Raw genomic sequence first — 6457 nt, 5'->3', positions numbered from 1 at the left:
GAGATGATGGTTTGGTGATGTGGGGTGGGGTCATGGTCGAGGGGGCGGTAGGAAGAGGTGTCCTCGAGTTGGCGTTTGGCTTCAGCGGTGTAGAGGTCAGTGCGCCAGACTGGGAGCAGAGTGAGCCCAGTGCCGGAGGAGACCTGAGCCCCAGGCTGTGGCCATGCATGGCTGCTGTCACATGACCAGCCCAAAACAGTTCCACCACCCCCCCCCGCACCACCACCACCAAGAGGCTCGACTCAGGCAAAATGAAGTTGCTTTATGACCCATCGCAGTCACATGGCTGTTGAGCAGCAAGACTCTTTGGTGCTTGAGGCTGGGCACATTGACTCATGGTTAACTCAAGTCAAGAGCTCACTTGAGCCTGCGCAAAAGAAGGGCTTTTAATTCTGGCAAGGAATTCAGAACTGAAAAGGAAATCTTTTGCTTTCTCTCTGTCTGTCTCTCTCTCTCTCTCACGAACATGAACCAGCCCTCCTTCACAATGTCAATCTCCTGCTTTGGTATACCAGAGCAACTGAAATCCTTTGCAGATGGTAAGGAAGATAACAAGGCCATTCCATGGACACACTGATGAACATCTAATGGCAAAAAAACTTGCATTTTCCAAGCGTCCAGCTGTAGCTTCCCATCGCCTGTTAGAGTTCCAGAAGGAATCAGAATGTTCCACCACAGAAACAAGATCCACAAATAGTTGTGCAAATCTGGAAAGCTCCCACAAAGGAGGATATCGCAGTTGGAATTTTCAGAATTGAGTTTTCAGGAATAACTAAGGGAAGACCGGAGTAGGAACGATCTCATGGAATGGCAGGTTAGGCTTGAGGGCTAAGTGGTCTCCTCCTATTCTTCTGCTCTACCAGACCCCTCAGTCCAGCTACAGTCTTTCTCAGCTTCACTTATTGAGTCCAATAGCCCCGGTTGTTGGGAAACCTTTTGGAAAAAGTGAGGAGCACTGGTGCTGGAGAATTCCTGTTCTGGCTTTCTTTTCTTGTGTGTGATTATCTTCAACTCGGAGCATCACATGCTTGTTTTTATCCCAAAGGCCTCTTGTGGTACAGTGGTAGGTTCAAGGTCTAGGTTCAAGTCCCTCCAGCTCCAGAAGTATGCCATAACACCACTTGATTTGAAGCAATTTATTTCAATATTTTTAATCAGTCGTTCAGACAAATATGATCAACATAAGTGGGATCTGACCTCTTAATCTTCTGGCCCAGTGACAGGGACACGACCGCTCTGTCACAAGATCCTCAAAAAAAAAGTGTTTGTTTATTATTCTGCCAGCTACTGGGGGAAAACAAAATTTATCGATAGAGAAATAGAGTTGTACAGCTTGGAAATAGATCCTTTGGTCCGACTCGGCCCATGCCGGTCAGATATCCTAAATTAATAGTCCCATTTGCCAGCACCCGGCCCATATCCCTCCAAACCCTTCTTATTCATATACCCTTCCAGATGCCTTTTAAATGTACCAGCCCCCACCACTTCCTCTGGCAGCTCATTCCATACACAGACCACCCTCTGCTTGTAAACGTTGACCCTTAGGTCACTTATATATCTTTCCCCTCTGACCTTAAACCCACTAGTTTTGGACTCCCCTACCCTGGGAAAAAGACCTTGTCTATTCACCCTATCCATGCCCTTCATGATTTTAAAAGTCTGTATAAGGTCACCTCTCAGCCTCTGACGCTCCAGGGAAATTAGCCCCGGCCTATTCAGCCTCTTCCCTATAGTTCAAACCCTCCAACTCCGGCAACATCCTTGTAAGTCTTTTCTGAACAAATGTCCTGTACAGCTGCAACATGACCTCCCAACTGCTATACTCAAAGCACTGACCAATAGAGGCAGGTGTACCAAACATCTTCGTCACTACCCTGTCAACATGTGACTCCACCTTCAAGGATCTATGCACCTGCACCCCAAGGTGTCTGTGTTCGGCAACATTCCCCAGGACCCTACCATTAAGTGTATAAGTCCTACCCTGGTTTGCCTTAGCAAAATGCAGCACCTTGCAGTTATCTAAATTAAACTCTGTCTGCTCCTCCTCAGCCCATCGGCACATCTGATCAACCTTCTTCATTCTCCACCAAATCACTAGTTTTGGTGTCCTCTGCAAACATACTAACCTATACATTTTCTCATTTACCCAAACTGTTGCTTGCGGCATGACTGAGACCTCTTCGTTTAACCATTGCTCTGGTCACACAATGGAAAATATCTTCCATCTCTTTTGACTCATCTGGGCTTTCTTTGATTATAGGCAAAGCTATAATTTTCACTCCTGCCAAATCATTCCCCAGCCGTAAGTCAATACCATCTGTACCTCTTAGATTTTTTTTGTTCAGGTCCAGTTCCCTCAGAGTCAGATCTCGGAGTGAACAGGGTGCCTGACATTCCTGTTTTTTTTCACCCCCACACTACCACCTAAATCTGGGCTTTCTTTGATTATAGGCAAAGCTATAATTTTCACTCCTGCCAAATCATTCCCCAGCCGTAAGTCAATACCATCTGTACCTCTTATATTTTTTTTTGTTCAGGTCCAGTTCCCTCAGAGTCAGCTCTCGGAGTGAACAGGGTGCCTGACATTCCTGTTTTTTTCACCCCCACACTACCACCTAACTGCGGTAGTTCTGCACCTCTTATATTCACATCCAAATCGTTTATCAATTATCATTGACTACCTCAATCAGCTCATCAATGAACTTACAACCCAGTTATTTTTTTGAATAGCCTAAACCTCTCTCAGCTGCATCTGATGACAGTCAATAAGAAGTTCTGGAACATTCTCAATAGCAATAACCAGGGGACAAAAGCTCCTGTCAGCCTCCTGGACTGTCACACTCTTTGCATTGTAGAGACATCGCAGTCAAGTCACAGAAAGTGTCTACAGACAATGTGTCTTCCCAGTTAGAGATATATGAAAGAAAACTCATTATGTTAAAAATGGGGTAACAATTTTTTTGTTATCTTCTAAACACAGTTTGGGTTTAGATGAGAGGTCACCGAGGAATTTTGTTCACTGAGATGGCTCACTCTAAATGATTCTCCTGCTCCTCGGATGCTACCTGACCTGCTGTGCTTTTCCAGCACCGCACTCTTGGCTCAATCTAAACCCCTGTCATGATTTGGAGATGCCGGTGTTGGACTGGGGTGGACTAAGTTAAAAATCACACAACACCAGGTTATAGTCCAACAGGTTTATTTGGAAGCATTAGTTTTCGAAGACCTGGCTCCTTCATCAGGTGGCACGTGTAGGAACCACCTGACGAAGAAACAGCGCTTCAAAAGCTAGTGTTTCCAAATAAACCTGTTGGACTATAACCTGGTGTTGTGTGATTTTTAACTAAACCCCTGTCATGAGACTAAATCAGCTAGTTTATTTGAACTGGCCTATGTAATCATATAGTTTTGGACTTCTCTCTGTAGTTCTCATGTAACACCAGAAGAGAAAACAGCAGCAAAGCAGCTCCATGTTTAACTAACCTTAATCTATCTCAAAACTAGCCTTAATCTATCTCAAAAGTCTGATTTCAAGAAAGCGTCTGTCCCTTGTCTGCAAAGCTAACCGATTTTAGTTTACAACTATTGTGGTTTCCACAAGTCACAGGAGAGATCGTAACGCACCAACCAGTTGAAAGGACATTCATTTATTGGACTCTAATTCATATGAACAAATATCTTTGCTTTGAAGTATTTTGTAATTTAAAACTTACTTCCTTTCCCTTCCTTCCTTGAATGCATTTGTGTGCAGAGATGTATTGCAAACCATTCCACCAACCCCCCCCCGCCCCCACCTCATTTTTGAATGCATTACTAAATCCTACTTTGTTTTACCCTAAAGGATTTTGCTGTGGGTGTTTTTTAAACATTGAATCTTACAAAGAATTTGGGGAAGCAGACCACTGTGATTTTGAAATAAATTAATTAAAAACCTGTTCTGTCATTGACAGATAAGAGAACAATTAAAATAATTCAATACACTTTTTTCCTCATGTCTGTGATAATTTACATATTAATGTAAATAAATCTAATTTGTTAGATTTTCAGGTATAGCGCCGAATTGTTCCATAAATCTCTGCCTTTTTATCTCATTGGTGTGAAGTAGGTAGCTGTTCAAATCTTTTTCACTCATCTTATTCTTGTTTTGCACAACATAGGTATCAAGAAATGACCGTTTCCAACAAGACAGAATCTAACCATCGTCCAATGCTATTCAATGGCATCACCACCACTGTATCCCTTATTCTCAACATCCTGAACAGCAACTAACTGGGATCACCATATAATACAATGGCCACCACAGCGGGTCAGAGACTGGAAATTGGGTGATGAGTAGCTACTTCTTGTCTCTCCAAAGACTGTCCACCAACTACAAGGCACAAGTCAGGAGTGTGATGGAATACTCCCCACTTGCCTGATGAGTGGAGTTCCAACATTTGTGTCGTTGGTCAAAATTCTGGATCTGCTGCTTAACAGTACTGCAGGTGCCCCATACCACATGAACTGCAGTGCTTCAAGAAGTCACCATCTCCAGCATTATTTAGGGATTGACAATAATTGGTGATTACAATAATTCCATTTTCCAGCTCTTGGTGCAGAGATTGGGGCAATGCAAGTGAACATTTATATATTGTTTAACTGTTACTAGAGTTTCAAATCAAATGCCCTTTCAGATAGAGGACTCCACACTCCCACCCTCTCATTGTAAAACTTTCTCTAAAATTCTTAGCCATCTGCCTCTTAGGTCTATGTTCCCTGGTTAGTGGCTCTGCTGCTAATAGTAAAAGTGCCTCCTTTGTCCCTGATAATCTCATACACCTCAATAATATTTCTTCTTAACCTCTGCTCCTCCAAGGAAAACAATCTCAACCCATCCAATCTTTCTTCAAAGCACTGACTCTTCAGCCCAGGCATAATCCTGGCAAATTTCCTTTCCAGCCTCTCTAACGCAATCACATTCTTGCTATGACCACCAAACTGATATCTGTGGATGGCAGGACTGTGTTTTTTCTTAGGTAAAAACAATGACTCCAGATGCTGGAAACCAGATTCTGGATTAGTGGTGCTGGAAGAGCACAGCAGTTCAGGCAGCATCCGAGGAGCAGCAAAATCGACACTGCGGGCAAAAGCCCTTCATCAGGAATAAAGGCAGAGTGCCTGAAGGGTGGAGAGATAAATGAGAGGGTGGGTGTGGGGAGAAAGTAGCATGGAGTACAATAGGTGAGTGGGGGAGGGGATGAAGGTGATAGGTCAGGGAGGAGAGGGTGGAGTGGATAGGTGGAAAAGGAGATAGGCAGGTAGGACAAGTCATGGGGACAGTGCTGAGCTGGAAGTTTGGAACTAGGGTGAGGTGGGGGAAGGGGAAATGAGGAAACTGTTGAAGTCCACATTGATGCCCTGGGGTTAAAGTGTCTCCTTTAGGGCCTTGGATGGAGGTGAGGGAGGAGGTGTGGGCACAGATTTTGCAATTCCTGCGGTGGCAGGGGAAGGTGCCAGGATGGGAGGGTGGGTTGTAGGGGGGCGTGGACCTGACCAGGTAGTCACAATGGGAACGGTCTTTTCGGAAGGTGGAAAGGAGTGGGGAGGGAAATTATCCCTGGTGGTGGGGTCCGTTTGGAGGTGGTGGAAATGTCGGCGGATGATTTGGTTTATGTGAACGTTGGTAGGGTGGAAGGTGAGCACCAGGGGCGTTCTGTCCTTGTTACGGTTGGAGGGGTGGGGTCTGAGGGCAGAGGTACGGGATGTGGACGACATGCGTTGGAGGGCATCTTTAACCATATGGGAAGGGAAATTGTGGTCTCTAAAGAAGGAGGCCATCTGGTGTGTTCTGTGGTGGAACTGGTCCTCCTGGGAGCAGATACGTTTTTGTTCATTCTTGAGTGTTGCTGGGTGGCCAGCATTTATTGCCTGTCCCTAGTTGCCCTTGAGAAGGTGGGGGGTAAGCTGCCTCCTTGAACCATTGCAGTACCGCTGTGGGGTGACCCACAATGCTCTTAGGGAGGGAATTCCAGGAGTTTGACCCAGCGACAGTGAAGGAATGGTAATATATTTCCAAGTCAGGATGGTGAATGGCTTGGAGGGGAACTTGCAAGGAGTGGTGTTCCCGAGAATCTGCTGCCCTTGTCCTTCCAGATGGAAGTGGTCTTGGGTTTGGAAGGTGCAGTCTGAGGATCTTTGATGAATCTTTGCAGTGCATCTTGTAGACAGTACACACTGCTGTTACTGAGCATAAGTGGTGGTGGGAGTGGGTGGTTGTGGACTGATGAATGGACTTCTCCATTCCTGAAGAAGGGCTAATGCCCGAAACGTCGATTCTCCTGTTCCCTAGATGCTCTCTCGCAGCACCGCCCCCCCCCCCCCCCCCACCCCACCCTAATTATCTTTGCAAGGAATAAAAAAAAACCCACATTTTTCTGAAAGGCATAATGGGAATGAATCACAATTTTTCTTTTAAAAT

This window comes from Chiloscyllium plagiosum, chromosome 23 (genome assembly GCF_004010195.1).
Source record: "Chiloscyllium plagiosum isolate BGI_BamShark_2017 chromosome 23, ASM401019v2, whole genome shotgun sequence".
Classification (NCBI taxonomy): domain Eukaryota; kingdom Metazoa; phylum Chordata; class Chondrichthyes; order Orectolobiformes; family Hemiscylliidae; genus Chiloscyllium; species Chiloscyllium plagiosum.
This window is presented reverse-complemented; position numbering follows the sequence as displayed.